Below are 14,596 nucleotides of genomic sequence, written 5' to 3'. Positions count from 1 at the left end.
CTAACGAACTTTAAGCTCTTAGTTTATGAAGATTCACATACGCGTGAATCAAAACGAATCTATAATGATTCACAGAATTATGAATACATAAACAAATGAATAAGTTTATCTCTTCATTGCCTCTTCACATGAACTGTACAATCACAGTCGATAGCGTGCACAAATTAACGATGTTTCTAATGCTTCTCCAGACCTTTCACTCAAACAATAAACAATACTTTCGAAGGCTGTCCAGTTCTTGATAATTCGAACACTTCTGATGATAATTTCGTTCATTCATCCTAATTAAAGGCCGACATAAGGGAGAAAATTATCAGTAGACTGACACATTGAGTCTAAACTGTTTCTTAGCCAGCCTTGACATCACTACCAGCTGTCCTACAGGAAGTTACAGATTATCGTCTTGATCTTTAAACTGAGTCGTAATTTGCAGATGTCAAGTATCTGATTGTGAGAAGGAACATCATTTGCATATGTTAGTTATTCAATTATCATAAGGAACACGATTTACGTACGGTATTCAGGATAATGTATAAAGGCCTGTTTTCTGTCGAACATACTATACATAATCTATTAGACTCTCTCTCTCTCTCTCTCTCTCTATCAATTTTAGTCAGCTGCATCTTTCGTAAAAACGGAGATTGGACGAAATTCCTTTTACAGAGTAAAGCTACTCAAGATATTAACCGATTATCTCTCTCTCTCTCTCTCTCTCTCTCTCTCTCTCTCTCTCTCTCTCTCTCTCTCTCTAAAACTACTGATCTACAGATTCCTTTCTTGATTTAATTCTAAATTAATTCAACTAATAATTAATAGGCAAAACATGAAAAAACATAAATGCAGCTTAACAAACGTATAGGCTTAAGGAAAAAGTATTTTCTTTTACCACTTTCTTTAATAAAATCAATGTAACTCAACAAGCGAAGATGGGGCTAAGGAAAAAATATACCTTTTACAGCTATATGTTGACCAAATCAACGCAACTAAACAAACGCCCATAGGCCTAAGGAAAATATCTACCTTTGCCACTACATATTGATCAAATCAGTCCAAGTCAACAAACTTCCATAGGCCTAATGGAAAAATATTTGCCTTTGCTACTATTCGTCAATCAAAGCAGCTACTGCAATTAAACATATAGGCCTATGAAAAAGGCTTTAAAATATCTTCAAATAGATAAAAATACAGTGACGAAATAAGAGCGTTTTCGTATTAGCCCTTCAAGAGCTCGGCGGGAGAGGTATGGGGGGGTGGGATGGTGGTGGGTGGGGGGAGGAGGGGGGGGGGGGGGGCCTGTGAGAGGACGCGGCGACCTTTATCAAGTGTGTCTCTGAGCTTATTTTGGTTACTTGGCATTTTCGAAGCGTCGCCTTGACAAGAAAAACCAGTATTTCAGCCATTCTTAAAAGTACAAAAGTACTAGCCACTGGTTCAGGGTCAGTGTTCTCGAGAATTGATGATCTGCGTGTTTGGTGCGCGAGATTGCAGCGTTTGAAGGTGAAAACTGCATACCTAGGCCAATGTGTATGTAGAAAATGAACTAATTAGCTTTATATTATTTCTGTGATTCAAGACTTCGTTCAGAACATGGAGGATGATGTAGTGAAGAAATGATTGGTTTAGAACTACCTCTAATCCAATTCTCTTGGTCTAAACGACCATGCAATCTAAGAGAACGTAGGAATACTTGGCATAATTATAAATTACGTAAAAAGTTACGTCCATCTACGCGTATATCTATTCTCTACCGGTCATCTGCGTCTCACGCTCGATTTGATTGAAAGTGGTTCACAGCGACAAATAGGAAAGCAGCTTTCAGGTGACGTCACGGCATGCTCCGATTTACCTCGCTTCCAAAAAATAAAATGTCAGGAACCACGTTTCCTCAAAATATTATTTTACTCTCATTGCTTAAATGTCATGATTCGTGAATAAATGAAAGAATGGGGATTGTTAACCTCAAGTTTGCTCACAAATATAGACTCATAAACTTCAGTGGGATCAAACTCGCTATCGTAGGCTCAGTTTATCTCGATCCCCTTCATTTTTCATTCCCCATTTTTTACTCTCGAGGAATAAACCAGATACAAGTAAAGGAAAGAGAGAGAGAAACAATTTATTGTGCAATAAAGCTTACAAAGCACAGCACAACAGGCAACCCGGGCGCGGTATGCGTGTAGGGGAAAGCCCTCTTGAATGAATGGCATTAGCTGTGGTATTATACATACCTTTTCCACCCTATTGATTACTAGACAAACGTCATTCATCAGGGCTGATATGGTACTCAGGTAGTATTACAAAATTTAAATACAAGTTGTGGTATCATACATACCTTTTCCACCCTATTGATTACTAGACAAACGTCATTCGTCGGGGCTGATATGGTACTCAGGGTAGTATTACAAAATTTAAATGCTTATAGATAACTATATTGGGAAATTACAATATGTTGAATAGGAATTACCCATTAAGTGATTGCACTATATAATTAGTCTTAAGTATTACAAGATATTGAACTTTTATATATATTTTTCAGAACATAAAAAAAAAAAATTATTTGAATGTCTGCTATACAAGATACGTACACATTATCAGGTTTCTGTTGAGGTACACAATTGCAAACGGAGTAACATGTGGGGTATTACTATGGAGTAAATAATGAGCAATGTTTTTACTTTATAACAGGATAAAATTTGAAATAATTACTTGGCAGTATGAATGACATTCAGATGAGGTCAACACATCATATTTTATTTTTATATAAATATTATAAGAAAAATTAGATTATACAACAGTTTTAATGATGTTAACACGAGGTTCCAAAATAGTATGTTCTACAATGTAGTTTTATGCTCAATATTTGCCGATATAGATATTTAACTGAATGAGTTACATTTGGATGAGTCAACATATAAATTTTAAATAAAAGTTATGAAAAAAAAGGCCCATAACAATTTCATTGGTACTAACAGGTAACTAAAGAATAAAATGTATACTACAGTTTAGTTCTGCACATTATACAGAATAATTATTTTGATGAAAGAATTGCATTTAGATGAGGTCAAAACATAAGATTTTAAGAAAATATTATAAAAAACAAGGTAGAAATACAACAGTTATTTCTTATGCTACTAAGTGAATAAAACATACTACAATTTGATTTTGTACAACAAGATACAATATATACTAGTCTATTGACTATCTGGAGCAAGCAAATTTTGGATGAGTATTGATAACCCTTTTCAGCACACCAGGTTGCAGAAAATGCTTGAGTAGGTCAACTTCACTCAGTCCCTGTGGCCTGTAATGAGTAATCTCTTCACACTCCACGAGATAATGACTTAGATGTGCTTTCCTTAACTCGCCACATAGTCTGCAGCATGTTTTCTGATGGACTGACAGCTGGCAGTACTTCCCAAAGGTATCGGCTCTGCATCCTTAGTCTGCTATATGTTGTTTGCTCTCTTCTGCTCTCCAGTCCACAAAGTTTGTAGTCAGGTGGTTTACCTCCAGTAATTTCAAGGTATTTTCTTATTGATGAGTGCGTTTCTTTGAGCATCTCTATTCTCTCATTGTATCTTTGCATTATTTCCATAGCAACTGAGTCCTTCAACATACTCAGGGATGGTGTCAGTTTGTAATCCACTCTCTCCTTCCTTGCGCCTTCTTTAGCAAGCTCGTCGGCTCTCTCATTGCCTTTGATACCAATGTGTGAAGGCACCCATATGAATGCACCATTCTGTCGGCTCGTCTGATCTGTGATAGCAGGTCTATAGCTCTTCTCACTATGATATTTGATTCAGCTTTTCTTGGTGTTAGTGATTGCAAGGCACTCAGGCTATCTGTTGCTATTATGGCATTGTCCTTATTCCTATTTATGATACTCAGGGCAGCTGTAATACCTAGAAGTTTCTGACTGTAATATGGAGCATCCATCTGATGATCGTAATGACAGAGAGTATACCTCCTCTCCATTCTGATATACAGTTACCCCGCTTCCCCTTGCTCTAACCACTCTTCCAGGGAGTGACCCATCTGTGTAATAATGTACCCGCTCCCCTTGAATACTGTCCAGCCTCTGGAAATAGTCATCCTTCAGCAATGCAGGATTCATCTCTTCCTTTTTCCCTTTTAAAGCTGATAGCAATACCTCAGTCTCTGGTATGCTCCATGGGGGGATGTCTTTTACATCTATCTTGGTTTACATCTAAGTATTCTTTCATGCTAGAATGCTCTATTAATTGTCTTGCTGCAGTAACCCAACCATTCTTTAATCTTCTAGGATAGCTGTGAGTTAGAGTATCTCTTGTTAATCCATCATCATCCGTCATGATGGACCTATACAACTGGATGATTTGCTGTTCTTGCTATTCTGTAATGTATTGGATGCAGACCTGCCTCATTCCTCAATATTTCTTGCCTGACACTTTTAGGTGCCCCTATTATACTTCTTGCTGCTTTGTTCTGGATGATTTCTAGGATACCAATATAGCTCTTCCTCAGCGGCAGCAACATGCTACTACTGTAGTCAATTTATTGATCTTATCATAGATGTATAAAGTCGCTTCACCATAGGTACACTTGCACCCACAGAGCCACATGCTACTTTCCAAAGAAGGCGTAACCTTGCTGCTGAAGCCTGTACTATTCTCTTAACTTCATACAATTTATGACACCTGTTATTAAGTATGACACCCATGTACTTGTGCTGCGCTACCTTCTCTATTCTCTGCCCTTGTATGTGCAGTATCAAGGGGTTTGCGTGTACCCCTTGCTATCATCTTAGTCTTTTCAGGTGATATGACTAATACCTATGCTGTTACATAATGATGTGCATGCCTTAATTGCCTGTTTTATTCTCTTATCTGTGCTAGCTTGTACTACTAAATGTCATCTGCATATATTGGTTATTATGGATTCCTTGGTATATTAATTTTTCCTAGTACATTCATTAGAATATTAAAAAGAGTGGTGATAGAACACCTCCTTGAGGGGTACCCAACTCCATTTTTTTCCCATCTTGATAGTACACCTTCAAAGTAGACACAACTGATTCTATCTGTTAGGTAATCCATTATGAGCTGTAGGAGTCTTCCTTCTATCACTTATCTGCCAACTCTGTCCAAAATAATTATATGGCTAAGCCCTATCAAAGGCTCCCCTTTAGATCTATAGAACACTGTGTATTTTAACCCCTAAGGCTGCACTTACTCTATGAATACAGTGGTGTGTGCTCCTCCCAGGTATGTAGCCATATAAATTCTTTGAGAGCTTTTTCCTAATAAAGAAAATTGAGCCTATTTAGTAGCATTCTTTCAAAATACCTTGCACAGACATGATGTCAATGAAATAAAGGTCGAAAATTCCACCTGGCTTTCCTGGTTTTGGCACTGGTATTATGAGCGACTTCTTCCATGCTTTGGGTATGGGCTGTCCTGACCATATCATGTTGTAAAGTTTCAGAACTGGATTTCCACTCACTGTTGTGAGGAACCTGATAGCATTATATAATGTCTAATCCATGCTAATCCCGGTGCAGTAGACTTTCCCACTCTTCAGAGTTTCTTGCGTTCTTGCTCTGTGAAGAGTTTGTCATCACACTTCCCTGCCTTCTAAGTGCTCCCCTAACTTCTTTATTTTCTTCCTTATCCTCTTCTCAACTGCCACTCTAACCTTGATGGGTAGTGCATCATTGCTAGCATCAGATGCCCACTTTGTCATAAGTTCATTTGCTCTTTCTCTTGGGTTGGGATGGAGACGGTTCTCTGTTTTTTCTTCCCTTGGGCTATCCTCACTCTCCTTGCAACTCACAGGAGGTGTTTTTTCATTGATGCCTTGCTAAACTTATTCCAGTACTTCTCTCTAGAGTTCTTTTTAACATCTTGCACTTGTTTCTCCATTCTTCTATATATTGTTAGGTTTTCTGGGCTGGGGTTATTCATCCACTTCTTCTTTGCTTTCCTATACTGCTTGTTGATTCTCTTCACTGCATCATCTGCATTATACAGCTTGTTAGTGGTTTTCTGTGGTTCTCTCCTCTGCTGAGTGTGCGGTTTTAGCACTTCCTCTTCTAGCTTTTCTTTTGTATAATTATCATCATTATACTGGTCACTGCTCCTAGCTTCTATCGCCATCATGCCAAACATCCATACTTTCTCTGATGCTGTCTTCCCATTTTTTGGTACATTGATTTTCTTTCGTGCTGTATCTTTCTCTTAAAAGTCTTGTTCAATACAATCTCAGCATAGATACCAAAGTGGTCTGATGTTAGAGTATCTACTACCTCACAGTTGTGTTGTACATCTGAATCGCCAACTATACAAATGTAGTCAAGCTTGTTCCTTTAATATGTTGTTGTTCTGCATCATTTAGAATTCTTATATTGTTTTCTCTGCTCATGAGATATTGTGTAGATGTATGCCATTTACATTTCTCCTCCCTCTTGCAGAGCCTAACTTTGGATGTACTGCATTAAGATCACCCACTATTAACAGGGGATTATCCTGTGCTAGTAGGTTATTACTATCAATGTCCAGGGCCTGTGCTGGGAATATGTGTTGCACACTCGGAATAGCTGTCTTCCACTTTCATCATGCATGCCTATGGTAAGGCAGTCCGTGTTTGCACCTAGCCTTGGGTTTGTACATTTTCTCACAGCTAGGTTCTTTCTGTAGTATGTTATTAGCCCTCTACTCATTACTGTTTTGCCATCCGTTCCTGTTGGCTTGGACACTATCTTTTGAGACAAAGTGGTACCCTGGAATGGCTATATAAATCTGTGGGCATGTGCTTCGTTTCCTGCAGACATTTGATGATCCACCTGATTTTCAAGAGCAAATTGTTGTATTTCAATTAGTCTATTTGCCAGACTGTTTGTATTCCAACTACAGATCTTGAGAGGGTCCATCTTGTTCATTCTCAGTTAGTGTCTTTTATCATTTCTCAATTAATTCTCTCATTTCCATATTACTTCTGTGGGCAGCTACTGCCACTTTTGTTATCATTGCTGGTGTTTCAGAGCTATTTTCTTGATATACTTTTGTGAGTATTTCCTTGATCTTTTTTGCTGATATATCCCTTGGCAAAGCTATCTTTGTATGAATGTTTTCACAGTTGATAGAGGTGACATCGTCTTGTAGCCTGAGTAATCTAAGACATCCTTATTGTTTGAGGTACCATCCACGATGCTGGTTTTTGTCCCTGAGTGATGTAATCTCTTGCTCTAAGCTTTGTTAATTTCCAGTTGTAGCTTAGTATTCTCCTCTCTTAGTTTTTTGTTCCCTTCTGTCAGTTGCTTAATCTCCTGTTTGTCTTCATCTGTTTCGTGGGTTCTTTAATGGTGCCTTTTCCTTTTCTGAGACCAGTTTACCTAGTATTTTACTCTGTTCTACCAGCTGTTCACTTAAGATTTGTAAAGTTGTTCTGAGACTTTTCATGTTTTCTCTTCTGCCTGCCTCTATATAGTCATTGAGCCTATTATTTAATGCCATCAAGGGACTAACCTCTGTTCCTGGTCTGGGTGTTGTAGCTACTGTAGTATTCCATGCCCTACTAGGCAGGGGTGGGAAATTTTCCCTACACATTGGACTCCATTACTAGGAAGAGCATGTTCCTTACTGGAGGCCCTGAGATGCTTCCCTGTTCTTCCCTGCCAGTTGCTGCACTATGGGCTTCAGAGGCTTGAGCCACTTTAGGGTGCTTAGTGCATTGGCTAGAGTTTGCATTGTGACTGCCTCCACAGTTGCAACATAAAGGTGTGATCTCATTCCCAGCATTGATAAGAGCTCGGCATGTGGCTGACTCATGGTTTTGGGCACAAAATCTGCATCTAGCAAGGACTCTTACACTTATCCCTACCATGATTCCACCTAGAGCCACTTTCCACACAAAATAGGTCTCTGCACATATTCTCTGATCCTAAGGGGGTGGGGATAGATTGGAATTATCAGATGGTCTGGATGTCTCCTTTCCACCACCCTTATTTATTTCACTGTTTGTTCTGCTCCATTTATTCCATGCAAGTCCACTGATAGCAGGGCATGCTTCTTGCACTCGTTTTCCAGTGTCATATAGCTTGGAATTAACATCTAGTATAATAACTTTTTTTTTGTCTTTCTTTACGTTCAGGTTGATATAACACTACTCCCTTATTGTCCTGTAGTTGTTAGCATTTGTAAAGTTTCTTTTGCACTTACTAGCACTATTAGGCCCTTTTTTCCCTGGGCAAGCTTTAATTGAGTGCCCCTTATTATACACTTCAGATATCCACTTTTCTTTATCTTTTGTTTTCCATTTCCAGTGTAACCTCGTGGGGAAGTAGAGTGGAGTTGACTCCAATGATGTTAAGTTGTCAACATTTGCTATTGAATCGCTATTTGAACTATTTAATTGAATCATTCCCATTTTTCACTATTCTCTTTAATACAGTTATTTATTACAATTTCACCATTTCTAATCTCGTTAATTTTCTCAGCAATGTTATCCTTCTGCCTTCTTCTCATTTTTTTCTTCTGTGTCTTGGATTCATATTCTTTAAAAATTATCATCATTCCCGATTTCCTGGTCATCCGTACTTCGTCCGAAATTCCGTGAAAGGGGTTCAGTTGTTTTGACATACCTTTTGAGGGCTCCCCCATGGTGGTAGAGGGCAGCACGGGAATTCTTCACGTGAGGTTGGCTGTCAAATTAAGAGAGAATGAAGGTGTGAAACGTATAGATTTGGCAGGTACGGGAGGGTAGGGAGGAAAAGGATATGGGGGGGAGAAATGGCAAAGGGCGAGGTTAAGATTAAACCGGCGTATCAGAGGTCGTCACTAGTTAAGGGATGGGGAGGATGGGATGAGGCACACCTTGGGATTAAGGGTCACTTTCTCACTGTCCTCATCGAGGCGATGTTTACTGGCTGCTTTCGACACGATCCCTTTGTGTAGTAGCTACACTAGAGAAAAGGAATATGACTGTTTTCACTTATATAACTTCATTTTATCACAATGCGTATCACAGCTGAATATATTCTTCAACACCAAGTAATTGTGATATATTTTCCACTTTGAGTTCCCTTATTGTATGATACCAGATAATAAAGGAAATAAGCTTCTTGAGATATCATAGGTGAGAATAAATCACTATCACAGAGCATTATGTCGTCAACAACGACGGCAGAATAAGAAAAAAAAGAGATTCCACCATGTATGCTATCCGTGTGATATGCTTTTTTACTCCATACAGTTCTGGGATCCACAGGAGTGACGAAAGGAAAGACAAAAAACACTCGTCAAGTTCTTCCTAAGGGAAGGGAGAGGGAAAGTAAGGCCCCAGTTGGACCAAGCGCACGAGAAGGTAAATGTAGCATTAAGCGCTCAAGGTTCTTCGGAGACGATTAGACCGAGTTTTCATTTGTCTCGATTCTTTTAGTATCTCCCGACCGTTTCCGGTTTCCTTCTTCGAATTCGACGTGAAATAACGAAGGATAAAGATGAATCGACCGAGATTCCAGTGGGGGTGATTGGTTTGACAAGAGTTTTTGCTTGTATTTAATGAAAACCGAAAGTCAGAGGCTGGTTGAGCCAAGGACTAAGATGAGCAGCGATTCAGACCGTCAATATGAATCTCACGTAATTATTTTAGAATGTGAATAGCCCATTTTTACATATATATGATAATTTATATCTTTTTTAATTCATGAAGACGTAAGTTTCCAAATGTACAATATTTTATTTGCAAGATTTGAGTGACGCGAGTTACGTCGACAAGCATAAGTCCAGACTTCTAAAAGAACACAATAGTCCTATCAAAATCCTGTAGAGTACCGTGTACAACCGTCAAACTAGATATACTTCAATATTAAAGCAAAGGAGATTATACCTAAACCATATTCTAACGTAAGGATTCACTCCGTTATTCATAAATTGAAACTTAAAAGACATTTCATTGCCACCCGATTGGACAACTTCAGCGAACACTGAAAGACTCAAACGATTAGGTGACGAAATGTTATCTATGCCAGCTAAAACGCCCGCCAGCGTACAGTGGCGGTTTACCGCAGAAGTGTGATTTGTAGATTTGGTATATCTCGTCTCTCTCTCTCTCTCTCTCTCTCTCTCTCTCTCTCTCTCTCTCTCTCTCTCTCTCTCTCATTCGAAAAGTTAGTTACTCCTCTCTTTAGTCATAAAAAAGTAAAAAAAACACACGGTACTTTGCTAGGTCAGTTACTGATACGTTACTTCATAGTTTGAGAAAAACTGGGTTTAGAGTCATTTCTTTTTTTTTTTTGGGGGGGGGGGGCAAATGATTTTTGTGTTTTAGGTCAATGTTTAGTGAAAACTGATATTGCTACTACATTGGCACAAAATAACACTTCATTTCTTTATATTTCTTTTCCATAAAATTTAGTTAAAAAAAAACATAAATAAAAAACTCAAACAATGACAGAACAAACACTCAGTTCTGTTCTAATCGAAAAACACTTATTTGATTGATTGTGAAGTCACTGCCATCAATTTTTTTCCTCAAAAGATATGTTATACCTGACTTTAACCAATAAAAACCAGATATTTGTTGGTTCAAGGAGAGATGAATAAATAAATAAATAAATAACCAAATAAATAAATTGAGAGATAAATTAATAAAACTTGTAATTTTTCCTTGATGTTATGGGAAATGGGTCACTGGGGCTCACCTACAAAATAAAAAACTAATTGATTAATGAAAAATAACTATGAATTATACAAAAAGATAAACTAATAAACAAATAAAAACTGTAAGTGATTCTCCTTAAGATGTCGCCGCTATATATATATATATATATTTTATATATATATATATATATAATATATATATACATAGTATATATATATAATATATAATATATGTATATATATATATATATATATAATATATATATTATATATATTAATATATACATAAAATTTACATTCAAACATTCACACTGACTGATTTGGACTAAGGCAAAAGAAGGGCTGAATTTGGATGGATTCTACTTTCGCTAAAATAATAATAATAATAATAATAATAATAATAATAATATAATAATAATAATAATAATAATCCATCTATAATGAAAGTTCATCCTTTCATTTACCTTACTTTAATGTAATAATAAATGATAAAAAAATTCATTATCATTATCATTATTAAAATAAATTTTTATGGTGAGCAATCAATATTTATCTAATAACTTTGCTACACAGAAGAAGAAGAAGAAGAAGAAGAAGAAGAAGAAGAAGAAGAAGAAGAAGAAGAACGTCCTAACTGATTAGCAACCACCAGACTTTCGTCCCGCAACGGGATGGCCCGATTTCAACACGTATCGAACCGGTACCTCCAAGGCCGCCACGCTAGGCGTATATACTAGGCATTCCTGGTCTTCCTTTCTTCCAGCGTCCAGGCCATGGAAGCCTCGCCTCTGGAATGAGAATTGGTCCGTAATGACCCCTTCAATTAGATAGAGTATAGGGGGCTCTCCTTGATCTACTCTTTCCAGAACAGAGATTGGTCTCCAGTCTTCAGATCAGAACGGAAGCTGGTTACTATTCACTGGTCTTCCAGTCGACTTTCACTTTTGATTGATATATTTCGTACACAGGAAGCGTCTCCTGACACGCCCAAGCCCCTGAGAGAGAGAGAGAGAGAGAGAGAGAGAGAGAGAGAGAGAGAGGAAATATATATTTTTTGGAATTTTCTTTAAATTACTGTATCAGTTGAGAGAGAGAGAGAGAGAGAGAGAGAGAGAGAGAGAGAGAGAGAGAGAGAGAGAGAGGAAATCTTTTTGGAATTTCCTTTAAATTACTGTATCTGTTGGAGAGAGAGAGAGAGAGAGAGAGAGAGAGGATGAGAGAGACGGATTTTTGGAAATCTTTGGAATTTCCTTTAAAATTACTGTATCTGTTGAGAAGAGAGAGAGAGAGAGAGAGAGAGAGAGAGAGAGAGAGAGAGAGAGAGAGAAACTTTATGAAACTTTCGTTAAATTATTGTCACTTGAGAGAGAGAGAGAGAGAGAGAGAGTGATGGCAACATTGATTCTCATGAGTTCATGTTGAGGCTTCCAGAATACCAATGACATGCGAAGAATTCTGGAACTGTGGAGACGAAGGCTTTCTGTAACCTGGCGCTGTAAAGCCATTTCATACAATAAAAACAGTCATTGCTGCTTGTTCCAGCATTACAGAAATGTCAACAACTCGAGATCAGGGCGTTGAAACCTCTCATCTGTCTATATCTGTCGCAGATCTGTAGAGATCTCGTATCATTTCGTGTTATCTCGTTCAAAACGGCTGTAGTTTCCCCAAGGTTACCCGTTACGTCAGACTTAACCGCATCAAGATTGTGTGTAATTTGACTTTTCTTCACCAGACATCGCTGCAATCCATCACTCCTTTTTTGTAATTGACAGGTTCTTTCAAAGGTCGTTTACCTTCGGGCTACTTCTGCCATGCATACGTCAATCAATCACGAGAGGCAGCTAGGAATAATAAATTAATCATTTGTAGTGGCTCTTTTTGTAGTCTAGTCAACTTGCAGAATACTGACTTTCTTTTTATTCTTGTCGTATCCATAATCTTGCATCTATTTGTAACCTTTAAATGGAAATTTGTGCCTCCAGTTTGGAGCAGAGTTGGCGAATAGCTCCACATGGTTATTTCTCATTCAGGCTTCGATCAAATAACTCTATAATGCGTCCATTTAAACAATAGCAATTTGATTTCTATCGACCACTGGCCGCATAAGAGGATCTGGTCTGGTAACAAATTAGTGTCAAGAACGACATATGTTAATACAAGAATAGATACCAAAGCACATCTAGAAATATAAGTGCGAATAAAAAATATTACCTCGGATATAAAACATTTTGAACACATATTTCTGAACTGTTTTTCGATGACTCGTATAAGTTATCACTTCACAAATACAAATACTGAATGGTTGAAATTTTCATAGCTCAAATAAAACTGAACATAGAGAGCTACAATTATGCCACCAGCGTCGGTCGCTTGGTGCAATGTTGGCGTCAAAACATAAAAAAAAAGGAGACCAGAAAAATTATTTGTGTAATGGCCCCTTAAGGAAGGGCGGAATCTATTGCAAACACCGAAAGTTGGTCAGTTCACGGTTATTTTTCGGTTAGTTTACGGTTCATTTCAATCTAAATGCTAATGCGCAATTCTATTTACGGTCGCCGTTATTACAAAATCATCGGTTTTAATTTTTGCGTCATATACGGATTTCCCTGTTGGCATTCTTGCAAGCGCTCAGATTTAGTTTTTATTGCTATTATAATATTTTAGGCATTTTTTTTGGTATAGATCATCACGTTCTCTTTCGTCGTCTGATTTCCATCTTTCTTAAACTCTCATCTTAATAATAATAATAATAATAATAATAATAATAATAATAATAATACTTTATTAAAAGTAATGGCTACTTCAGCAGCATTACACTTGTAGAGGTTCTTCTCTATTTTCCGAATAGCGGCTTTTTCGGTGCTACTTAGACAGGCTAGTAGAGCGCCTATGGAGGTCATGATCAAATACCGAGACAAAATTGGAGTATATATTTGAATTTTACAGATAAACTATGATACCATAGTTATCAAAGACATTAACTATATATACATATATATATATATATATATAAATATCTCTCTCTCTCTCTCTCGTCTCTCTGCTCTTCTCTCTCTCTCTCTCTCTATCTATCTTGAAGCAAGCGAGCTTTCGTCTGGAAAGAGAGAGAGAGAGAGAGACATATATATATAGTATATTATATATATATATATATATATATATATATATATATATATATATATCGTTAATGACTTTGATAACTAATGGTATCATAGTTTATCTGTAAAATTCAAATATATACACCAATTTTGACTCTGTATTTGATCATGACCTCCATAGGCGCTCTTCTAGCCTGTCTAAAGTAGCCACCCGAAAAAGCCGCTATTCGGAAAATAGAGAAGAACCTTCTACAAGTGTAATGCTTGCTGAAGTAGCCATTACTTTTAATAAAAGTATGCTTGAGAGAGGGTCTGCTTCCTAAATAATAATAATAATAATAATAATAATAATAATAATAATAATAATAATAATAATAATACGACATCATCTCTACAGGTCGATTGACGTGGTGGGAACATGAATAAGAAGTTAAGTATGTCCGCCCACTGTCGCAATAGCTTAGACATCTGATGTCAAAAGCCATTTGAAGGACACAAAACTGGATCTCAATTTACTATGAACCCTTTCTTTGTATTTATCCCGGACTTGGAATCGGTTGTTAATTCCTTCATTTGAACATCTGAAAATATAGTGCTGGTTTTAAGGCTGATATGAAATTGACTGGACTGAGAGAGAGAGAGAGAGAGAGAGAGAGAGACGAGAGAGAGCCGAGAGAGAGATGAGAGAGAGAGAGAGAGAGAGAAATTTTCGATTATTTTTATTTCAAATATTCCAGCTACTCAGTCGAATAATCTTGTGACTAAAAATAATACCTCAAGTTGTTATTTATTATTTTGTTTTGAGAGAGAGAGAGAGAGACCTTACAGACCTTACAGACCTTACATCTGTTTCGGGTT

This window comes from Macrobrachium nipponense, chromosome 42 (genome assembly GCF_015104395.2).
Source record: "Macrobrachium nipponense isolate FS-2020 chromosome 42, ASM1510439v2, whole genome shotgun sequence".
NCBI classification, from domain to species: Eukaryota; Metazoa; Arthropoda; class Malacostraca; order Decapoda; family Palaemonidae; genus Macrobrachium; species Macrobrachium nipponense.
This window is presented reverse-complemented; position numbering follows the sequence as displayed.